This window comes from Pinus tabuliformis, chromosome 1_1 (assembly GCF_031772625.1).
Source record: "Pinus tabuliformis cultivar Carrire ecotype Pingquan chromosome 1_1, CPIR1, whole genome shotgun sequence".
NCBI classification, from domain to species: domain Eukaryota; kingdom Viridiplantae; phylum Streptophyta; class Pinopsida; order Pinales; family Pinaceae; genus Pinus; species Pinus tabuliformis.
In genome coordinates, this window is record NC_142297.1 from 625,929,420 (window position 1) to 625,955,534 (window position 26,115).

The following is a 26,115-nucleotide window of genomic DNA, read 5'->3' on the forward strand; positions in this document are numbered from 1 at the left end:
AATCCCCGAACCCGGTTGAAGACTTTCAAAAGTGTTTGATTGACTATGAGGTAAAAGATTTCCCAACCCAGTGAATGAAAAAGTGTCGTGTCCAAGAGTGGTAATAAAGTTTCTTCTGAGACAAAAGGTAACAAATAGGCTCATTCTTCTCTCTTTTCCCCCACCATTTCTGGAAAGTACCTCTTTATTTTTAACAAGCTTGAGGAGGATAACATATGCTTGATTATAAGCTCATCCTTCGATGAGTCCAACCTAGTTTTGATTCGAACCCTAGGAAGGAGTGATTCGTTTTTGTTTTGTAATTGAACAGGTCCTTTACTGTGAAATGTTTAACGAGCCCAGCATATGAGAAACTCGGCGTTTTTCAATTTTTAGAGAGTCTGAAAAACTTAAGGAAACTCCAAGTTGAACTTTTTCAGTACGTAATTTGTGTCCCTCAAGCCCGAAAAAGTATAAAATAATACCTGGGGGAACCGCTTGATCTTGCGACCAAGGAGTACTTTCATAGTTAGTGTCACTGACCTGAAAAGTAAAAAGCGATCAAGGACACGTCGTTTTATTTCCGTATCGAGTTTGAAACGACAAAAACACGGCAATCTTTTCCTGATTTTACGGTCAGAAAAGAGCTATAAGGGGACCGTCTTTTAATTCCGTTTTAACGAGTGTAAAAGAAACGCTCGACAATCTTTTCATGTTTTAGGAGTCAGAAAAGGGCTTAAAAGATGACTCTGATATTTTGTTTGTGAAAAATGACAATTTTCCCTCTAAGTCCCTTTGTCCTGCACAAAAGCGACACATTACTCATACCTGTTTAAGATAGGCAAAAATTCATCGAAAAACATCTTTCCATGGTGAAAAATGAACAAATTCATCCAAAAAACCTATAAAAAGACTTTTTACCATGTCATTTTTATCGTTTGACTGTTGAGGTTGAAAAAGGAGCTTTTGACAAGAAACTTCCCGTGGTCGTTGCGGAAAATCCGACCGTTAGAATCGAACGTCGTCTCTTCCAGGTATTTCACAACATCCTCCTTGTCAATTTCATCCGTTTAGAATTTTGTTTTAGTTTTCATTTTTTATTTTTGGGGGGTTTTGGGTTTTGGAAACCGCCCTGCGGGGGACGCAGGTTTCCTAAAGGCTGACCTGCGTCCCCCGACTTTTTCCTACACAGGGAAAAGGTCGGGGGACGCAGGTTACCTTCAGGCCACCTGCGTCCCGGCGCACTGTGCGCCAAACGCGGGGTGCGTCCTCCGCAAAACGCGGGTTTTGAAACCCCAAACTCCCAAACCAACCATTGAAATTTCCCAAAATTAATTTTAATGCCTGTTTGTTCATGTGTAGGGCACTTATCATGCTGGATTGGAGAGAAAGAGAGCATGAGGAGGTTGATGAAGCTACAATCAATCATCAACCTTCCCTCGATGCCCTAAGAGGATGCGGATTATACAAATACTGGGCCATACCCGGTATGAGAGCTCAGGTAAGATTCTTGGAGTGGCTGGTCGAGAGATGGAATGTTCAAGAACAATGCTTTTATATCGGCGGGCAACAACTCGAGATAGAGCCTGCAGACATTTACTTTCTTACTGGCTTGCCGAATAGAGGTGAGCAACTCAATCTGGCTGGGACTAGGCCGGGTGGCCAATCCCTTGATAGTCTCCGAGCATATTGGTGCCTACCTGATCGAGAGCACAAGAAAGGCATAGAGATCAAATATGTCTCTCAGCGTGAACTCATGGTCTTAGCTTTCACTGTGACCAGAATTTGTGGCTCAACCACTTTACATATTGCTACTGGGTCTCAATTTCGGATGGCAATTGATTGTCTCCAAGGCACCATTTTCAACTGGTGTGATGCGTTGTTGGCTAACTTGAAAGCCCAACTGACCAAGGCAAAGACCGGCAGACTAAAGACCTTTGGATATGGGCCTATAGTCGTGAGCTTTGCCCTAGAGAGGATTCCAATGTTGATCCCTCAGCATCTCACTGTTGATATTTCGGGTCCTCAGGAGCCAAAGCTGGTACGATGGGTTGCAGTGATGGCCCGGCATCCAGACGAGGGTGCGGCAGTTGTTCGATTCACTGACAGTTATTTTCACTGGTTAGAGGACCAGGTGTTCGCGATTCAGGACTTTCCGTATGCCGGAATAGATTTTCGAGGTGATCTGGACATGGTTCTTCCACAGGGAGAACAATGGGATGACAGAGGTACTTTATTTTTCACGAGTTTTCAAATTATATATTTTTTTTATTTTTTATATATATCGTCTCAAAACTGACAGTAAAATTTTCAAAATGCAGATGTTGGTCCACAACATCCAGCCAACCTCCGGCCTTTCGAGAGGCGACATCCAGTTGCACCGTTACCGGCCCCACAGGACGCGGCGACTGCAGAGGTACTAACTGAGTTGGAGCATGATCTACAGCGTCTGACGGCGGATATACCGGAGACTTCTATGGATGATATTCCTATCAGCCTTCAGCGCTACGTAGTCGCGGTCCCTGGACCGTTGAGGAGATTTTTGCGCAAGGTAGCCCGTGCAGTGGTGTCGTATAGGGAGCACCACCAGTGATTGGCTAGTCACTTTGTAGACACATGTGACATTTTGACTTTTTGTACTTATCATTTTGCCGATCATAAGGTGTTTTGCAACCTATGATCGAAGACGATGTATATTTTTTGACACACTCCTATCTATATATATCACTATTACTGGCTTATCTTGTTTAACATGTATGATGAAATGTTTTTAAATTTACTTGCATGATTATCGTAAATGTCTGTCCAACACTCAAGAAGCAATTGCATCTGCTAATGTATTTAAGGACCTTGGAATATGCTGATATTCAATGTAATCAAATTCACGTTCCAAGAGACGCACTCTCAAAAACAACCTTAATAACACAGGATTTCTAATGGCATAAACCCTATTAAGCTGTAATACAACAAGTTCAGAATCTAACCTCACTATCAAACGTCGAATTCCAAATGAAATAGATTCGGATAATAATTCAACCACTGCACTGTATTCTGCAATGTTATTCGTTGTTTGACCGAGGCTTGCCCCATGCATAGAAACTAACTCGTCAGAGGGTGAATAGATAACCCAAGCTGCGGAAGAGATATTCCGTGTACTACGACAAGCACCATCAGCAAATCCAATGTATGTTTGGAGGGGCGTCGACATCTACAATATCAAGAGCAAAACCAAGATAAGCCAGAATAACGACGAAAAACACACTCACTAAGCTAAGCACACTGACTAACTAACAATCATACTAGCTAGAAAGAAAACCTAACCTAACTAAAAATTCTCCATACCCACCATTTAAGCATAATACCTCTTTAGGTAAAGTCCATTTCTGGGTTTATCCAAAGAGTCCCCATCAAAATCTACCAGCTCATAAGCCCCTTTTGCTAGCTTTCGCTTTACAATATAGGGTCCATGCCACATAGGAACGAATTTTCCAGCACCTAGCTTATCGTTAGCTTGATCATATAAGAGCACTAGGTCTCCCTCCGAAAAACTTCGAGGGGTCACATTTCTATCATACTGAGCTTTCATTCGCTTCGCGTGAGTCTCGATTGCTAATGCAGCGTCACGTCGAGTCTCATCTAATTTAGCTAAGTACAATAAACGTTTCTCCTCTTCGGAAGTAGCTGGAAGTAATTCGACAGCCATTTGAAGTGATGGGATTTCACATTCAATGGGTAACACTGCTTCTAAGCCATAAACTAGCTGGAAAGGAGTGAACCCTGTTGAGGTTTTCACTAAGGTTCGGTATGCCCATAGCGCCGAAAATAACATGTTGTGCCAATTCGACCGATGAATACCAATGGTTCGTCGGATCATGATAACTAGAACTTTGTTGATAGACTCAACCAAAACGTTGGCTTGCGGATAATAAGGAGTAGAGCTGTCATGGCGCAAACCAAGCTGGCTTGTAAGTTCAGTCATCATGGTGTTTCGAAAATGGCTCCCATGGTCAGTAATAATTGCTTGTGGGACACCAAACCTAGTTATTATATGATTGAATATGAAAACTGCAGCTGTTTTGCCGCTTGCGTCGAATGTAGGCATCGCCTCGGCCCATTTAGTGAAATAATCAACCGCGAGGATGATATACGCATGCCCCCCGGCCGAGTAAGGGTTACAAGTAATAAAGTCGATACCCCATTTGGCGAATGGACCAACGGCAATTATAGGGTGGAGAGGAGCAGGTGGTGCGCGCATCTTTCGATCAAACACTTGGCAGTTGTGGCACTTCCGGACTGCAATGATACAACCTTTAAACATAGATGGCCAGAAGTAACCAGCGCGCAACACCTTCTGAGCTGTGGCATACCCAGACATATGACCGCCACATGCTCCAGAGTGACAATCATTCAAAACTCTCTCAGCCTCTTCGTGAGTTAGACAACGTCGAAAAACTAAGTCTGCCCCCCGGCGATAAAGTGTATCTCCAATAATTTTGTATTGCTGGGATTGAAACCTAATTTTTCGACGTTCCGCTTTTGAAGCTTCAGGCCGAAAGGTTTGGGTTTGGAGATAGATGATTATATCTCCGAACCACGGATCTAAAGTACTGATAAGAAACAAAGATTCGTCCGCAATGGACTCTTCTGCCACAGTCTCTGTGTCAATACGCGGGAAATCACACATCAATTCCGCAAAAACTAAGGATTTCTTAGACTTGGACTTCTCGAACTCCAAGTCGAACTCTTGCAGGATAACGATCCATTTAGAGTACTTGCCCCCTAGCAATTGTTTTTTCAAAATGTAAATCATAGGGTTGCAATCCAAAATAACTGTAGTTTTACGGAGAAGAACGTAGTGACGAAAACGCTGGACAGCTTGAACGGCTGCCAGGGCCAATTTCTCCACATGCGAATATTTTAGCTCAGTGGGATTTAAGGTTCGACTGAGATAATATATCACATGTTCCGCTCCGAATTCATCTTCTTGAACTAACACCATCCCAATGGTGGAATGTGAAGCTGCGAGGTATAAGAAGTAGTCCTGGTTGTAGTTGGGAGGATGCAACAACGGTGCATGGGTCAACGCGTGTTTAAGTGCATCAAAAGATTGTTGGGCAATCTCGTCCCAAAAGAATTGAACGTTCTGTTTCAACAACAGTGTAAAACCTTTAGTGACCTCGGCGTAGTTTGAGATGAATCGACGTAAAAAGTTCGCTTTCCCTTGCAAACTTTGGAGTTGGCGCAAACTCGAAGGAGGAGGCAATTTGATGATCGCCTCGACTTTCGAGGGATCGACGCGAATGCCGGCTTTTGAAACAACAAATCCCAACAATCGACCTGTTTCTATACAGAAAACACACTTGTGGGGATTCAACCGAATTCGATAATGCCTACACCTCATAAAGATTGCTCGTAGGTGGTCAAGGTGATCAGCTCGACGTAAAGAATGAGCAGGCAAATCATCGAGATACGGTTGCACAATGTGCTTGATGTCGTGAAATGCATAAGACATCGCCCGTTGAAAAGTGGCCCCGGCATTCTTAAGCCCAAAAGGTAATTTGCAATAAGAAAATGTCCCCCATGGACAAATGAATGTCGTTTTTGGTTGGTCGGCAGGTAGAATATTGATTTGATTATAGCCCGAAAAACCATCCATGAAGGAAAACATTTCACTTCCGGCACAATCATCAATAATTTGATCGATATAAGGCGTAGGATAGTTGTCTTTTGGACAAGCTCGATTGATATCCCTATAGTCGATACAGATTCTTATTGTTCCTTGTTTCTTATTGACTGGAACAATATTCGATACCCAATCTGTTAACGAGATCGGATAAATGAAACCTGCTTTCAACAGCTTTTCGACTTCTGCTTTAATCGCAGCCGCTTTTCGAGGGTGAATCTGACGCAACCGTTGCCGGATGGGTTTAGCATCCGGGTAGGTTTTGATTTCATGAACAACAATGGCAGGATCGATTCCCGGCATTTCCTCGTAAGACCATGCAAACACATCGCGGAATTCTTGGAATAGGGCCTTGTAAGTTTGGATTTCTTCTTCTGTACATGCGGCACCTATATGAATGTTCTCCTCAATTCCGGGCTTCACTGAAATATCAATGGGAATAGTACGAGAAATATTCCCTAAATTCAACTCTGAATCAGAATGTTTCGTTGGATCCTGAGCGTCTTTGACATATTCAGCGGTAAAGATAGATGAAAAATCATTTTCAAATGCATCATCCTTAGGTAAAAACGAAGATCTGTGATGGAGATCTTCCCATGGTAGATCGTCTACACTTAGGATTTCGCGAAGTTGTTCGTCAGATGACACGACTTCGGGAAATGCTATCCGTTCTAAGGTTGAGGTGAAAAGTGATTCTTCACTGACCACATTCATTTGGTCGACCTCGGTTGAATGAAAGTCGGTAAAAGACATAAGAGCTTCATAAGCAATTTCATATGGACTCAAAGGCATAACATTACCGAATGAGTCTATCTCAGAGTCAGATGGGACATACCAAGGATCATCATAAATAATGTTTTCTGATGTAATCATATGAATTGTTGCAAACGAAGGTTCTACGCTGAGTGGAGGGAGAGGAAAAGTTCCCAGTAAACCGGAATCCTTAACTAAACCTACACCAACATCCCTATAAGGGATTGTCGTCTTACCGACATGCTGGATACTCTCTGAAGAGGCTGGGTCGGATGAAAAGTATGTCAGCTGATCAATAGTCACGATCTTACCGTTATGTGGAAACTTAATTACTCTGAAGACCGATGAAACGACCGCTGTCATAGCATATGACCAACTTCGACCCAAAAGAAGGTTGTAGTCTAGAGGGGCATCAACCACTTCCACATCCAGACTAACGGTTTTACCTTCTGCCCCTATAGGCAATTCTTGTAGAATACCAAACGGACGGAACCCACGGCCATCAAAGGCCTTAAGGATGGTGGGGGATTGGTTCAACGAAGGAGAACCAAGGGATCTCCAACATTGAATTGACATAATACACATAGAAGCTCCCTCATCAATCACAGTTCGATGAATAGGCCTGTTTTTGACTATCACTGGAATTTGGAAAGCCATTTGATGGGGGAGTCGTGGTGTACTATTTTCTAGATCGAAGATCATTAGATTCGAATCCTGAACGTCAACAGCTCCTATAGCCGACAAAAGCAATTTTCGTTGTGCTGGACATGATTGCAGCACTTCTAACGCCGACATTGTTGAGGGTGAAACAGCTAAGTCCTCAACAATGTTGTAATTCTGGGCCGCTCTCGCATGTGTATTGAAAGCAGACCTTCGGGCGGTTTAATTACTAAGTCTGGGTTAGGTTTCTCGATCTGTAGTGGATCGGAACCAGGAGCTGAGGTTGATGGGTTAGAGTGAGAAGATTCTGCTTCCTTACCATCAACAGGATTCTTACTACCATAATCTTGCGATCGAGTCGCAATCCTCACATGAGACATCATCAAAATGGGTTCTTCACTGGCATTCGAGGAAGAACCTATCATCTTATTCTCCTGCTCCGGAAATGGATTTTTTAACACAGCAGGAGTGGGAGAACCTTTGACTATTTTCACTACCTCGGCCCGATGAGGGCAATCTCTCGTAAAATGATCCTCTTCACAAATAAGACAAGGATATCGAGGTTTGCGCTTTTCGTCATTGGTTTCCGACTTTTCAGTTTTCTCCTTCGGAGCCTTGTCTGCTTTAGCCTTCTTCTTTCCTTTCTTCTTTCCACCGTTTTTTGATTTGGCCGTAGATGACTCTACAGCGTGAATATCGGCGGTAAGTTCAGGAGAAGACTCTCCTGTCGGGAATCGGGCAAAGTGATAATAGGAGTAGTTGAAGCCTTGGAAGACTTCTTCTTGCTCTTTGTATTCACGATACCAATCATACCATCAGCGGCATGAGATCCCGAAGGAGCAGCAGCGATTTGGTTCGACTTTGGAAGATCTGGAATCTTCTCGTGTAATGTACCCGACTGCGTGTAAACTAAGTCAAGGTATTGTGCCTGAGCAATGACTTGCTCCTCAGTAACTACTCCGGCCTTAGCTACATCTTCAGTAATCCTTGGTAATAATGATTTAACAAACCATTCAGCTAAGATTTGGTCCGGGATAAAAACTTTCACTAGCCTTCTTCGACGTCTCCACTCATGAATGTGATCTGAAATATACGTGGAGGTTGATTGTTTTAGTGAAGTTAATAACTCCGTACCGTTATCGTATCTGACCGGTAACTGAAAGTGAGTTAAGAACGAGGTAGCTAACTGGCTAAAGTTGTAAAAAGAGGTCCGTGGTAACTCAATGTACCACTTGGCCGCGAGACCAATGAGTGTACGCTGGAAAAGACGTAAGCGGATCGAATCATCCGAGATGGAATTTGAAGCACACCAGAGGTGGTAAGTCATCACGTGATTGGACGGATCCTCTCCAGACTTACCTTCGAACTTGGGTATATCGCTGGGCAACTTGTTTGGCATTGGCGGCCAGAACGGAAGATATTGAATTGGATCATTCGTTAGGCGCGTCAAGTCTGGTAAATCCAAAGTTGCGATAAACGGTAACTGCCGGTTAGGATCTCTAAAACTCTGGGTCACAATACCGGCCCCAGGAGGAGGATATCCAGGATAACTAGGAACAGGAGTCGCATTTGGGATATTATATCCTCCTGGAAAACCAGGATTAACCGGACCGTACTGGGGTTGCTGAGGTTGTTGATAAGTGTACCCAGGATACGGTTGATACTGGTAAACCGGTTGTTGGACAGCTTGCCCAGGTTGATACTGTCCCTGGTACGGAGGTTGAACAAATTGAGGTTGAGCAGTAACAACCGTACTTATACCAGGTTGGCCTACAGGCATTTGGACTGTGGTTTGAATCGTAGATCCAGACAACGGTACAGATGTCTGAGGAGTGGTTACAGAGACAGTAGAAATCGGAGCCGTCGATACTCCAGAAGTAAGTATGGTAGATGTGGCGGTAGTTGCAGCAGCCGTTTGAGATGGAGTACTAGGTGCAATTGGCGGCTGAGTAACTACCGAAGTTACAGAGGTCTGAACACTTGACTGGACAGGTTGCGGTTGCTGGGGTGGACCAGAAACTACAGGTTGTCCCGCTTGAGGTACTGACTGTATACTTGGCTGCAACATCTGTTGACCCTGTGAAGGATCCCACACTAACATTCCAGGGTATTGACCCATAACAGGTTGAGGGTACTGAGATCTATAGCCGGATTGAGGATAGGATTGATAATTGTAAGGTGCAGTCCCCATATTTTGACCATATGATTGACCTTGAGGTGGTTGATAACCTTGACCTGAGTATTGACCTTGAGGTTGATAACCTTGAGGTAAATATGGGTACTGGGGTTGACCTTGACCTTGAGGTTGGTATCCTTGAGGTTGATACCCTTGGAGTTGATACCCTTGGGGTTGCCATCCTTGAGGTTGCCATCCTTGAGGTTGATATTGATACTGAGGTTGACCTTGGGGTACATATTGAGGCTGGGGTTGACCTTGAGGTATGTATTGCCCCATAGGAGCGTACTGACCTTGAGGTTGCCCCCCAGGCATTAATGAAGGCTGCCCCCCAGGCGGCAATTGGCCACCTTGAGGTTGGGTAACGGGAACTGAACCTGACATCATGTAAATGTCTCCTACACCCAATGGTACATTACCACTGTTTCCAACTAATGACCCATGATCAACGGGTTGAGGAGATGCTCCCGCAAAGGTACCAGAAAGAGATTGATACCCAGTAGGAACAGAAGGACCGCCATGTAAAAAAGATTCAGGACTTTGTGTAAACATGGATGACTGACCAGACATATTTACAGGAGTATGAATACCCCCAGGTGGAAAAGGAGTTCGAGGTGTGGAAAAACCAAAGTTGTCTAAATAATTGGTTAACGAAAGGTACCAAGTAGTACTTCTAGGAGGACTGTAAAAGATAGATTCACGCTCCCTTAGATCAAGGGTAATTTGATCTTCAGGATCAGAGACGCCTATTTTTTCCTCTGGAACAAGTTCTTCAATAGCAATCAAACCAACAGGAAGATTTTCGGTGATAATTCTTTCTATTCTCGGTGAATCAGGAACACTAGGAGTCGGAGTAACAGGTTCGGATATTTCTGGTTCTTCGCCTGTATCACTAGCAGACGAAAAACTACCAACAAGCTCAGAAACTGTAACAGCTTCGGGATTATAACCTGTCTCTAAACTTTGGTAATCTGGATGGACTACCAAGGAAGATTCTCCTTCTTCAGGTGAACCTACTCTACTGCCACTAGGAGGAGTTACAAGGACCTTTAAACCTTCTAAATGACTGGACTCGTCTTGAGGAGGTTCACCCCTAAGTCTACGGGATCTTCTCAACAATTCGGCCAAGAAACAACTTCAGGAGACTGGCCCGAATTCTACGGGACTGTCTCGGTAATTCCGCCACAGCTAAAAACTTTTAACTACTACACACGAAAACAAAATAAAATTTCAAATCAAACCACCTAAAGCCTCTAAAGAACCAAACAAATTTGAATCACACGCCTAAAGAATCTAGGGCGTCAAACCAAACACAAACAGTATTCTTCCGGACCAAAAGCGCTAGTTGGTGATTAGGCCCAACCTCGCTGGATTCAGTACAGAAATGGCTGGTGGAACAGTTACGCCGAAAACCTGCTTAATGAATAGACTGGACCAAGTTCCTCCACTTTAACCGTCTCGAGTGAAGTGAACCCCCCAGAAAATCCAAGTGAGTATAGCCAACGTCTGCTCCAGGTACAGTGGGACCTTCCCTCCACCGTCACCTTGGGTAGAATCCTAGAGATTATGGTCACTAAGGTTACCAACGGCCACAAGTACACCTGGGGGAACAGTCTAAACTCCGACAGCACGCAAGGGCAGAGTAGCAAGCTCAATCCCCTTACCGGCTCCTTGACAGTAATCCAAGGTTTACCGATAAGTGACCCCTGGCTCCTCGACAATGGTTAATCCGAGGGTTTACCGTTTGTAATACGTACTGTCTGGCGTCGTTCCTAACGAGGGGGGAATGATCCCCTCACTGGTTCGGACACGAGCTCGTGCTTCTCCTTTAAGAGGAGCTTTCCCAGAGTGTAAATGTAACAATTGGATTTGATTCTATCACAAGATCGACTACTTGTTTGGTTTTACTGTCTTGGAGAGTTAAGTACTCACCTACTCCAAGACACTAGCCTGATCTAAATTGATGCTTCAGAGCCCTAGAAAATAAAAGTTACTAGTTCAATTTTACTTTAAGCGTTACTTTTATGGTTGTTCTTTAAAGTCACAAGGTAATGGAAGTGAAACCAATGGTGTGTAGACTCGACTTCAACCACTACAAAGATGCACCTAAGATGATCTATGCTACTTTGCTTTTTCAATGAAATTCTTTAACTAAGAGAGTTGAGAGAATGCAATTTTTAGAGAAAACAACTTCCTTAGAAAAGACAATCAAAGAAACAATTCTCTTTTTCTTTTCAAGCACACAAACATAACCACTCTTTACTTGCACGAAAAACTCTTTTTCTTTCAAAACTTTCAAAGCTACTTGAAACAAAACTTTTTGAAGGAGATGTTTTTGTATTTTCTCTTTTCAATAAAGCATGTAAACCTACCTTTAACAAAAAACAATCTCAAAAGCTACAAAACTATGAAAACTTGACTCACAAGCAAATCAAAAGAGAGATTAATCTAAGCAAACCTAACAAGGCAAAAGCTCATAAAGACGATTCTAGGTTGTTTTACTTGATCAAAATCAAATCAAGGACTAGCTAATGTAGAATCAAAAGACTAGTCAAAACAAAACTCAAATCTTTTTGTTCTTTTCGTAAAATGGAATTCAAGAATTAAACAACAAGCACTTCGAAATTGGCCCAAAGGACAACTTGATGGTAAGTTGCTCTTACAGGTAGACTTTAGAACAGGTCTGACTTCTTAGAAAGTTGACAAAACCAGAGAGATCTAAGGCTTGACAACTCCTACCGTTAAAGTCACTACAAGACCTACTCAAAATCAAACCCTAGGGCTTACACTTCAACGAAATCCACTAAAACACTCAATGCTATTGGAACCAGTTCAGGTGAAGATTCTGGACAAGGGACTGATGAATCTGGGCAGAAAAAACTAAGAAAAAACAAAATCCAAGAGCAAAAAAGGCAAAAAGTGGAATTTTCTTAAATTTTGGAAGGGGACGCAGGCAACCCGTTAGCACAGGTGCAGGCCCGCTCTGTGCACACAGCAAAAGTGCGTCCAGGGACGCACTGTGCAGCACTCAGAGGGTGCGTCCTACTGAAAAACTCAAGAAAACCAAAAATAAAACTAATCCTAAGCTAACCCACCCAGAGACAAGGTCACAGAGCCAAAACCAGAAAAATAAACCAATTTTCTCAAAGCAAAGTTCACACAAAAGAAAAGACTCTTCTCATCAATGGAATCTATCCCCAGCGGAGTCGCCAATTTGTCACACGAAATCAGTCAAGGGTGCGGACACAACTGACCTTCCTAGAAGTCTAAGACATTCTAATGACAAACAAAACAAACTGGAGCTATCCTTCTCTAAACATACATTATGATATGAGAAATCAAGTGTTTTGTTCTTACCTTTGTCCAAACGCTGTTGTAGAAGTCCAAGCTTTGTTGATCTGGATGAGCTCCTCCTTTTCTCCAAAACCTACAATCACCAACAGTCAAACAATTAAATAGCACCTGATTATAACATAAAACAAAGCATATTCAACACATAGACCAAGGAGTACATGAAATAACCCATTAACAACAAGTTATTGAGAAGAATGGACCAATTTGCATTAAAGGTAATCAAAAGGAACCATTACAACCTGAGCCTTGGTGTTGTGCAAGCTCCTTCCAGGGTCCACAAGAGTCTTCCTCTACTTTGACAAAGCTCACCCACTTCCAAATAGAACAAGTAAAGATGACAATCTCTCCTCACAAGCTTCTAAATGGGAGTCCTAATTCCTGCAGCATTTACCCTTAGAAATCTATAGCTTTCAACCTTCTTCCTTCTGGCTCAATGCCTCTTTTTATAGTGCTCAAGAGGAAGTTAATCAGGTCCACCATCAATGGGATAGTCCCCTCTTTGGATGGGATCACTCCCTTATTGATGGGATAAGTTCCTCTTTGATAGGAGTGCATGAACCATCTGGAGGCGCTCAATACACATCAAACAACCTTCTAGAATGCTCTAGAAATGACCATAAGTAAGTTTTTGAAGATAAAACTTGCGCATTTTAACCTTTTCAGAGGGACGCACCTGCCCCTTTAGATACAGAGCGTCCTTGGACGCAGACCTTATGAACAAAAGGTGCGTACCCGCAGGCAAGGCTTGAGAGAACCTGCGTACCCAGAGATAAACATATTTATAAAGACTTTCTCTCTTTCTTGGATTTTGACATGAATAGCAGAGGCATAAGACTTGCTCAAGAGGGTAGTATGACTGTTGATAGAGCCATACCAACTGTAAATAGCCATGGTGACATTTTTAGTGTAACAATAGCATTTCAGAATTTTATAGACAACATGAAGCTAGTTGACACAGACACTAGTAATGGACTCTTCACCTGGAACAACAAAAGAGGAGGAGAGTCTCAAGTAGCCTCAAAGTTAGACAGGTTCATAATATCAGAGGACCTTATGTTCACAGGCCTTGATATGACAACGAGAATTCTCCCCTTTGGTGGCTCGGACCATTTGCCGGTTCAATTTGAGGTTACTGGCATTGGAACCCCAAAGAACAGACCTTTTAGATTTGAAAATATCTAGCTCACCCATCCAAAATTTATTAGCAACATTGAAAAATGGTGGAAAGAAGATCTACAGATCCAAGGAACAAGAATGTTTCTATTACACAAAAGATTGAAACACATCAAGATCAGGCTCAAAGATTGGAATAAGAATGAGTTCGGTAATATTTTTGAAGCGAAAAAAGTTGTTGAAAGAAAAATGCAGGAAATTAATCAAACACTTATCACAGATGGCTTTGATGGGGAAAGAAATGAACAAACCAACAAGTATCAAGAGGATTGGGAGGACTTATGTAAACAAGAGGAAAAATTTTGGAGACAAAAATCAAGAGTTCAATGGCTAAAAGAAGGGGAGAGAAACACAAGGTTTTTCCATAGATCTATAATGGAGAACATGTCTCACAATAGGATCTTAACGATCAAGGACTCCAGAGGCCAACTTCTCAACACCCATTAAGATATAGAAGCTGTGTTGGTTCAACGTTTTCAAAGCATAGCAGAGGAACCTCTCGTAGATAGATCACAATTTATCAGGGACTTCACAAAGCACATTCCTAAGCTAGTAACTAGAGAAGATAATCACAATCTTAACATGTTAGTGAAAGAAGAGTAGGTTAGTGAAGTCACCAAAGAAATGCAGAATGGAAAAGCACCATGCCCAGATGGTTTCAATGTAGATTTCTTTAAAGCATGCTGGAATATTGTCAAGCAAGATATTCTGAATGTAGTGGTGGACTCCAGGAATAATAGAACCATATTGAAGGTGCTCAATACATCCTTTATCTCCTTGATTCCCAAACAAGACAATGCTATGACTCCAGATAAATTCAGACCTATAGCTTTGTGCAATGTGATGCATAAGAATCTATCTAAAATAATTTCCAACAGACTTAAACCCCTGCTTCCAACGCTGGTTTATGTGGAGCAAACGGGATATGTGGGAGGCAAACAAATTCTCAATAATATCATTCAAGTGCATGAGGTGGTTCATTCATTGATGAGTACTAGGCAGGCAAGAATGATTATGCAACTGGACCTAAAAAAGGCTTATGATAAGTTAAATTGGACCTATATTAGGAAGGTCCTTCTAGCATTTGGATTTGACCACAACTAGGTAAGATGGGTAATGGCCTAGGTGACTTCCTCTAGTTTTTCAATTATGGTTAATGGTTCTCCATCTAAGACCTTTAAACCCTTAAGAGGCCTCAGGCAGGGAGATCCTCTCTCTCCCTTTCTCTTCATTCTCATGATGGAAGGACTAGGACGAACCATCACGTCCACTAAAGAAGCAAGTAAGATCCAGGGCATCAAACTATCCGAGAACAGGCAGGCCTTGACCCATCAACAATTTGTAGATGATACCATGCTACAAGGCACCCCCACGCTCAAAGAAGCTCTAGCCTATAAACAAATATTGAGTGACTTTGTTATGCGGCGGGTACATATGTAAGCCTCTCCAAATCAAAGATTTTCTTTTTCAATACTAACATTGCTATTTAGCATAATATCTCCAGAATTCTGGGCTTTCAAAGAGATATGCTATCTTCCAAATATTTGGGAGTACCATTAACAGACAAACCTCTGAACAAGAATGTTTGGGAGCCAGTTATCAACAAGTTGCAGGACAAGATTCGAAAATGGACAATCAGATCTTTGAACCTGGCGGGCAGAATAGTGCTTACAAAAGTGGTCCTTCAAACAATCCCCATATTCATGTTTTCAGCCCTTCCAGCTCCAAAAGGAGTTATGCAACAATGTAGAAATATTCAAAAAGATTTTATTTGGGGTAAAGGGGAGGAGAGGAAAAAATGGGCCTTGGTAGCCTGGGAAACAATTTGTAAACTTAAAAACCAAGGAGGTCTTGGACTGGATGATCCTGAAGTGCTAAATAAAGTTTTAGGGGCAAAATTATGGTGGAGATGGATAAAAGATTCGGATGCTTCGTGGGCTCGGATTTGGAAAGAAAAATATGCAAGTAATTAGCAAACGAAGGACCACATAAGGATGTCTGGTATCATAAAAGGCTCCCACATCTGGAATAAAGCTTGGGAGAATAGAGGCATAGTTCAAATGAATAGCTTCTGGGAAATTAGAGCGGGAGACCAGGCATGGTTTTGGGAGGGTAAATGGCAATACGAACCTAAACTATTAAGAGAGGACTTTGTGGATCTCAAGAATGATACTGACACCAAAGGGTTACAACAAGTAAAAGATTTTTGGGATCAGACAAATAGTGAAGGAAAATGGAGAACCTGGAATAAAATGGAATATAGGGATAATAGCCCCTTGCAAGCAAAGGCTGATGCTCTAATAGCAATTTTGGAACAAAGAAAAATACTGATATCAACTGATCGAGACCAACTTAGATGGGCCAATAACAATGAAGGCACATTTAGCCTTAAAGAGGCAAAGAGCTTAGCCCTTGAGCTTGATTCTACAAAATTGGATTGGGTTTGGAAGAATATCTAGAAGAACCAAGGATGGATGAAAACCAAACTGTTCATGTGGTTGGTACATCATAAGAAAATTCTGACTTGGGAGAACATTCGGAAAAGAGGTGTTTTGGGCCCATATAGATGCCAACTATGTGAGTCTTAAGAGGAGACAATGGAGCACCTCCTCAACACCTGTATTTTTACCTCCACGTTGTGGGATGGCATTGCATTAATTTTCAGACAAACAAACAGGGATAGAGGAAGTATTACCAATACCCTTAGTAACTGGCGAAGAAACTGCTCAGATAATGAAACGATAAACAGAGCTTGAGCATTAAATCCAAGCTTCCTAATATGGAATGTCTCGAAAGAGAGCAACAATAAAATCTTCAAAAATAAAAATAAAAACTTCCTCTCAGCGCATTATGGAACAAATCTTAAGACAACTTAAGGAGACGATTGGAACTCTACTGCAAACATCCCCTAAAAATCTCCCTTCAAATGAAGATACTTCTTCAGTTAGGTATGCAGGGGCTTATTCCTCAGTGTATGAAGAGGATGGTAAAGAAACCGGTCACTAAGAAAGACTTCTGGCATCCTCCCCCTCAGGAATTTATGAAATATAACATAGATGGGACCTCAAAAGGAAATCCGGGTATAGCTGGTTATGGTGGTGCGTTAAGGGATGAAAAGGGTTGGATACAATATAGTTTTCATTTCAATTGGGGAAGAGCCACAAATAATATGGCAGAGCTAATGGCACTGGAACAATGTTTAGAAATCTTTAAGCACAACAATCTTCAGAATGTCATAATTGAAGTTGATTCTGAGCTAATCATCAATTCGGTCAAGAGAATCTATTGTGGTTCGGCTCCAGAAAAGGTCTCGAGACACTGGAGGCTGCTTCAGGTTTATCAAAGAATTCATCTCCACCTTCAGAACATGAGGACCTTGAGTTTCACACATGTGCGAAGGACAGCCAATAAATTGGCGGACATACTTGCCAATAAAGGGGCTCTCTGTACTAAAAGCAACAATACATATAGATGGCAAGATGTTCCACAGGGTAGACTAAGGGATGATTGCCTCAACCAGGCGAATGAGGACCAAGAGATATATCTGACCAGAGAATGTCAACAGTAGTAGAGGCTGGGTTTATTCGATATACTTTTAACATGAAGTGGTTATCTAGAGGCAATTTTGAAAGCGAGACGCAGGCTGTTGTTAGTTATATAAGCCCAGAACAGCTCAGACACAGAGTTCTTCGGTGGAAGTTGATTGGCAGCTTGTGGATTTTTGCTAAACTTTCTCCTAATATAGATCATCTCAGTTTTGACCAATGGGAAGAGGGGATGAAGAGCCTTCAGTCATAAAGTAAAACAGATTCCCACCATAGGTACATAATTATTGGCAATGGTCACAATGAACCAGTAGGGTTGGTCTACAGGTTTTCGAGTGCTCGGATGGTGGGATTCCCTCCTAGTTTTATTCAAAGGGAGAATCCTCTCATCCATTGGATCAAGCGTCTGAGGATCTCAGGTGGAGAGTCAAATCGCAGTTCGATGGGTTCCGGCCACGGTCTTGGTTTCGCAGTAGAATGAAATTAACCAAGAATTTATATACTGTGATAACTAAACCACCATAATTCATCATTTGATTTTTACATAACTAAACCTATACCCTCGCGGGCCAGGTCATATAAATCACCATCTCTATTTAATAAACCACAGTCGAATAGAATTTTACAGTCTCAACTTGGGACATGGACCAACAAATCTACTTATCCTCCTAGCGAAAATGACAAGTGACTACGGTAAAACTTTACAGTAGCTAGAACCTGTTAAAAGTAATAGTTAAATCGCATCCAAAGTTGACCATACAAATTAATCGTAGCAGTAATACGAGGTTGTCCAAAACCTATGGAAGAAACAGAGTTGGGTCGGACCGGGTTTTAGACCGCGTAACCCATGCAAATATACAAATCACATATCGCCCTTTAGAGCTGGAAATATTTCTAGAAAGTAAAGACACATACTAAATAATTAAAATGATAAGCTAAAAGTTTGTAAATGAAGTATTCCTCTGAAACTCTCAGACAAGAAAAACCCTTAACAGAGAACAGTAAACAAGGTTCAAGTACCGAATAGTGTGTTGGATCTATCATTATTGCGCTTAATGGGCCGAACAAGGGCTTCCTCCAGCTTTTCGCACAAAAAATTATGACCTGCGAAACCCTCCATCCCAATTGGGAGGAGTATAAATAATTAAAGCTCACGCATAAAATAGCAGTTAGGTAAAAGGCGAAAGAATGGAAATAGTAAACCAAAACCACTCAGAGATTACTTGATTTAAGTCACATGTAGAAATCCTCCTCACTACAGAATGTTGAACCAGGAAGCCCAATATGTCTGTCAAGGAAGCCACAAATGAACAAGAGGCACGTTATGACAACGGAGAACAAATATGGAGTACAAGTAGACCCCAACAATAAGCGATAGACCAATGGATACCTGCGCATGGTAAATTCCCTTTGCAGAGCAGATTGTATCCACTCCCTAGAGAAGAACAATGAACGGGCAACGATACTACACCAGAGGCATAGAGCCCCAAGGTTCACCTCCACCGTCTGATCCAAGCGACAGTTGGAGACCATTGATAAGGAGTCAATCCCGAGGTTGACGATGGAGCTGGACAACAACGAAGTCTCCAGAGAAGCAAAATATCAACCTAGGTCGATAAAAACAATCAAAATATTAATAAAGCATTAAGGAGACCGAGTGGAATACATTAATGTTAGCTCAGTGACCGGACTGTAATAAAGTCATGTGTTAATTATAAAGTTTGGGCTTATGTCCCATTTAGTTAATGTAATAGTTAAAGCATGTTTCGAAAATGGCAAGTGGGCCTGTTGGCTCGATTAGAAACCCAACCAGGGTTAGATTCCCTTAAACGTTAGTCGCAGAAAGTATGCATGGATTTTGGTTTGACTTGAATTGTAAAGGACCATGTTATAATAATGAAGTGTAAGGCAGAAATAACAACTGTAAAGATGTTACAGATCTGTCACATTCATAGAATCTTAATAGGTAAATAATCTATGGTTTTTTTTATATGATAAATTCTTTAAATTTTACTTATGCTTATTTTAACATGTGGTTGTGTGACATATGGTATCAGAGCGCTCACGTTTCAAAACTGAGGCCTCTGGAATATAAGAAAATAACAACATCGGTGATGTGCACAAAGGAAGCAGGGAAGCAGTGAGTATGAGGAGGACTGGAAATCCACCACACAGGTCTGTAATGGGAACAGGGCCAACATCATTTCAAGATGGCAATCCTGAGGTATGGGTGCAATTGGGTGATGAGACGCAAAATACCAATACTGTTATGATGGAAATTGTACAAGAATTGAAGGATGAGATGGCCCGGCTACGGGCAGATAACGAAAGGTTGATGCAAGAGCATGAAAAGATTATGAAGATTCTATCTGATAAATAGAATCATTGGCCACTAGTCCCTAGCCCTAAGTAGGAAATATAACAAGGGAACAATAATTTCAAACTGAGAATGTGGAAACCGAAGGTGGTGAAAAGAATCATGAAGAAGAATCAAATAATGTGTCGGAACACAAGACACAAAAGACAGAAAATGGAACTTCAAGGGGAGTTTTGAAAAATAAAGCCTCCCCTCTTTTATAGTGAACAGAAAGAGGCAGCAGAAGCCTGGCTCATTAATATGAACAAGTATTTCCAGTTGTACGAGTACGACCATAATTTAAAAGCCCGATTGGCCATCTTCTAGCTACAAGGGAAAGCCACCATGTGGTGGGAGGAAGTAAAAACAATTTACGGAGTAAATGAACAAAGCATAACCTGGGAAAATTTTCAAAGGTATTTTAAAGAAAAATATCTAACTGAAAGATTTTATGATGAAAAGGCAAAGGAGTTTCATGACCTCCGATTGGGCCAATTGTCCATGGATGAGTTCATAACAAAATTCACATCATTACTTCGGTATGTCCCTTACATACGCGAAGAAAAGGAAAAAGTGCAGCGGTTTATAAGCAGTGTTTCGTTGTTCATGAAAGAATAACTGGAGTTTGATAACCCAAAAACCATGGATGAAGTTGTACGGAAAACGCGGATATGTTACTAGAAAAACAAACAAAAGGGAGATGTCGGAAAGAGATGGGTCGACAAAAAGGGAATTAAATTTTCTTCCAACCATAAGGGAAATAAGGGCACAGTCAACAAAGGATTGTATCAAGGTCAAACTAACCGGAATATGAATAGAAATCAGCCCAGATTTATATTACCAGGTGAAACCAAGATGAATGAGCAATCAAGTAGAACTGAAGTAGAATTAACCAACAGAACACCTGTACAGTGTTGGGGATGCGGAGCCCCACATTATGTCAAAAACTGCCCACACCCCAAAGTAGTTGATCAAATTTTACAAATTCAAGAAGCATCTACTTTGGGAGAAGGCGCAAGAAGCATTCCTAAAATTAATGTTGCCCTTGAAGACCGCCAGGCAGAATTTCAGCCAACCATGGTTGAAATTGAAGGTAAATTTTTTTATCGAACCGTATATATTTTAATTGATCCTGAAGCTACTTTGAGTTATATTAGCCCCAAGATAGTGGAACAATGTAGTTTGAAAACTGTTAAGTTTAAAAATCCTTGGTTAGTACAACTAGCCACAGGAGAAAAAACAAGGGTGTTGGCCAAAGTCAGTAATTGTCCCCTAATATTAGCTGGTCAGTCTATCATGGCAGATCTGAATGTGCTACCCCTGAGATCATATGACGTCCTTATAGGTATAGACTGGTTGGAAAAACATTGGTCCCTCATTAACTGTAAAACCAAAACCATTGATTACGTGCATGAGAAAGGAGAGAGACAAGAAATTCAAAGTATTCAAAAACCTCTGCAATTAAGGCCTGCAACAGCCTCCCAATTAGCAAAATGCATCAGAAAGGCTGCCAGGTTTATGCAATACAAATAGGGTATGTTGATTCTAAAGATAAAACTGTTTCATTAGAGAATATACCTGTGGTACAGAATTTTCCGAATGTATTTCTTGAGAAAATCTCGGGACTACCCTCGAAAAGGGACATAGTTTTCACTATTGAGTTGATTCTGGGAGCTGCCCCGGTCTCCCGAGCCCCTTACCATATGAGTATACCGAAGCTAATGGAATTAAAAATGCAGCTACAAGAGTTGCTTGATAAAAAATATATTCATCCCAGTGTGTCCCCTTAGGGAGCTCCGGTGCTTTTTGTTAAGAAGAAGGACGAGACCTTGCGAATGTGCATGGATTACCATTAGTTAAATAAGTTGGCCATTGAGAATAAATATCTCCTCCCCCGTATAGATGAATTATTTGACCAGGTGAAGGGTGCAACTGTATTTTCAAAGATCAACCTTTGCTCGGGTTACCATCAGATTAGGATAAAAGAGGAAGATATAGCAAATAATGCATTTAGGAATCATTATGGACATTATGAGTCCGTAGTGCTACCTTTTGGATTGACTAATGCCCCAACGACCTTCATGTGCCTCATGAACAACATATTTCATCAGTTTTTGGACAAAATTGTGTTAATATTTATTGATGATATATTGATCTACTCTCGGAACATAGAAAAACATAAGGAGCATCTTCATATTGTTCTGCAAGTCATAAGAGAACACCAGTTGTACGCTAAGTATAGTAAGTGTGATTTATTTAAAGAAGAATTACAATACTTGGGGCATTTCATCATTAAGAATGGAATCGCAGTGGACCCAAAGAAAATAAGGACTATCATGGAGTGGTCGATACCAAAGGATGTAGCTGACATAAGATCGTTCATGGGTCTAGCTGGATATTATAGATGGTTTGTGGAAGGTATTTCTAAGGTGGTATGTCCCATTACCTCGCTGCAAAAGAAAGGAAAAACCTTTAGGTGGACCTCTAATTGTCAAAGGAGTTTTGATCAGCTCAAACATCTACTTACCACCACATCCATTTTGACCATTGTTAATCCCAATAAAGAGTATGTGGTTTTTACAGATGCTAGCAAAGAAGGTGTAGGTGGCGTAATAATGCAAGAAGGAAAAGTTGTTGCCACTGAATCGAGGAAGCTTAAAGAATATGAGCAAAAGTATTTGGCCTACGACTTAAAGCTGACAACAGTCATCCATGCCTTGAAGATGTGGCAACATTACTTGATGGGTAAGAAATTTTTGTTAATGACTGATCATCATAGTCTAACAAACTATTTTAGAAAGCTCACTTTGAATGCTAGGCATGTTCATTGGTCTGACTTCCTAAGCAAATTCGATTTTGAAATCAAACACTTGAAGGGAAAAGAGAATCCGGTTGCAGATGCCTTAAGTCGAAAGGTAAATTGTCTGTATGAGATTTCTTTCAGTGAATCACAAACTACTTTTTATGAGCAGATTAGAGAAACAACCATGCAAGATTTAGAATATAAACATTTATGGCAGCAAGCTAAAATTTTGAGCAACCATGAATAGCAATTAGGATATGAGGTAACTTCAGAAGAATTTTTTATTTATAGGAAAATGATATATGTGCCTAATTAGAGAAATCTTAAAATTCTAATTTTAGAAAAATATCGTAAGATTCCTTATGCAGACCACCTCGGATACCAGAAACTGATTACTGCTCTTAAAAAGGAATTTTACTTGCCTGGTATGAAGAAGGAAGTAGCAGAATACTTAGCCCACTATCTGGAATGCTAATAATTTAAGGCAGAGCACCACCACCCAATGGGATTACTCCACCCATTGTCTATTCCTGAATGGAAATGGGAGACCATATCCATCAATTTCATTACTGGACTACCCAAGTCTAAAAGGCAAAATGACTCAATAATGGTGGCAGTGGACAAATTGAGAAATGTGCTTATTTCATACTAGTACAGTCAACTTATAGAGTAGTACAAATTGCTAAAAAAATTATGTAAAACATTTCTAAATTGCATGGGATACCCAAAATGATCATTTCCAATCATGATGTGAAATTTACATCAGCATTCTGGAAAGCTCTATTTGAAGGATTGGGCACACAGCTATACTTTAGCACTACTTATCATCCTGAAACAGATGGGCAGACGAAGCGAGTAAATCAAGTAGTAGAAGACATGCTATGGACTTGTGTAATGCAAAAACCATCTAAATGGGAGGACTACCTGCACTTGGTAGAATTTTCTTATAACAATGGATACCACACATCCTTACAGTTGAGTCCCTTTGAAGTGTTAAACGGGTGTAAGTGCAGGACACCCTTGAGTTGGAGTGGTCCAGAGGAAAAATTGATGCTAGGACCAGATATGTTAAAGGAAATGGAGGAGATGGTTAAAAAGGTACGAGCTAATTTGAAAGTCGCTCTGCACTGGCAAAAGAACTTTGCTGATCGGAAGAGAAGTTTCTGGGAATTCCAAGTGGGGGATCATGTTTACATTCAAGTATGAGCCAAGAAGAGCACATTGCAATGGACCGGATGTGCTAAACTAGCACCCAGGTTTTCCAAATTTGGGCTTGAATCGGACCAGTGACTTACCAGCTTGCCTTACCCAGCCATATTCGTGTGCACAATGTCTTTCACGTTTCTCTACTTAAGAAATACATGTATGATGCTAACCACATAATCAATTAGCAAGACATTCAGGTAAAATATATAATAATTTTTTAAAGAATTAGGACTTATTAAACAAGTCGGTTGATGATTTAATTGTTTTATTGCTATGTATAGGTCAAATTGGAAGGCGAGTTCTTGGTCGAACCCCTGGTTATACTCGATAGGAGAGAAGTAACGTTGCGGAAACGAGTTATCACTCAGGTTAAAGTGCAATGGCAGCACTATAGACCGAAGGAGGCTTCCTGGGAAGATGAGCAGGTTATGAAGGAGACCTTTCCAGATTTATTTTTAGAAGGAAAACATCGGGATGATGTTACATCTTGGGGGGGAAGATGTGATATCCCGAGACAATGCAAATATTTAAATCACTGCAGACCAAACAAAGTGTTTATTATTTTAAGTTATAAAAACTATTTCTTGAATTTAATTTTGAAAAAGTGAAATAACAGTAACTGATTTCTTGAGGATTTATTCAAGAAGGATCAAGAGGATAGGGGTATCTGAGATCAAAAATAAAAGTGAGTAAGAAAGGAAAGGAGGAAAATATGTGTTGATATGTCAGGCAGTTTTACGTGGCTACGTCTGGTTTGGACCAGATAGTTGTGAGACCGGAAGTTTTCATACTAAAAAAGAAGAAGGCTCTTATATTCAAGAACAGCTCGGGGGGAGACTAACTAACATATTAGTCTCAAGGTTGGGAGGAAAACCCAATCTGGAAGACAGCGTGACCCAGATAAGTGAAAATTCTCATAATAGTAGAGATTTGATATGTATCTTTATACAAATCTATGCCTGATATTTGTTAATATATGGTAGAAATGGACTGGTGAACTGGAGAAATTTGTATAAATAGACCATAAGTAAATTGTTTCATGTATCTAGATGAGAGGTAGACTTTTTTTTGTGCCCAGTAAAATGTACAGTTAAATTACATTGGAAAATGACAAAATTTGACAGAATCTAGTTATATATATAAATCATGGCAACATAGAAAAATATCCAGAAGAATATAAATTACATTGGAAAATGACAAAATTTGACAGAATCTAGTTATATATATAAATCATGGCAACATAGAAAAATATCCAGAAGAATAAAATTGTCAAGGCTTCCACACAGCATATATTTATTCATGCAAAAACACAATATGCTAAATCTTTATTTTAGCAAGGTAAAATAAACCCTAAACACCTAGGTAACAACAAAACCTTGAACACCAGGGTAAGAAGAAAACAAATATATGTGTATACATGATCAATAAACATTAGTAGTGTATACAAGAACAAGAAAGTAAATTTAGGAATCACGGACCTATCAAGATTTATTGAACAAGCTTAAAGCAGTAGAACGAAATTAACCAAGAATTTATAGACTGCAATAAATAAACCACCATAATTCATCCTTTGACTTTTACATAACTAAACCTCTACCCTCGCGGGCCAAGTCAGATAAATCACCATATCTATTTAATAAACCACAGTCGAATAGAATTTTACAGTCTCAACTTGAGACATGGACAAACAAATCTACTTATCCTCCGGCGAAAATGACAAGTGACTACGGTAAAACTTTACAGTACCCAGAACCTGTTAAAAGTAACAATTAAATAACATCTAAAGCTGACCATACAAATTAATCGTAACAGCAATACAAGGCCGTCCAAAACCTATGGAAGCAACAGAATTGGGCCGAGTTTCAGACCGCGTAACTCATGTAAATATACAAAAAACATACCACCCTTTAGGGATGGAAATGTAAATGAAGTCTTCCTCTGAAAATCTCAGATAAGAAAAACCCTTAACAAATAACAGTAGACAAGGTTCAAGTACCCGGTAGTGAGCTAGATCTATCATTACCACGTTTAGTGGACTGAACAAGGGCTTCCTCCAACTCTTCGCACAAAACTTTAACACCTTCGAAACCCTCCATCCCAACTGGGAAGAGTATCAAGAATTAAAGCTCACATATAAAAACAATAGTTGGGTAAAAGGCGGAAGAATGGAAATAGCAAACCAAAACCACTCATAGATTACCTGATTTAAGTTGCATGTAGAAACCCTCCTTGCTACTGAATGTTGAACCAGGAATCCTAATATGTCTGTCAGGGAAACCACAAACAAACATGAGGCACGTTATGACGACATAGAACAAATATGGAGTACAAGCAGACCCAACAACAAGCAATAGACCTGTGGATACCTGCGCATGGTAAATTCCCTTTACAGAGCAAACTGTATCCACTCACTGAAGAAGAACAATG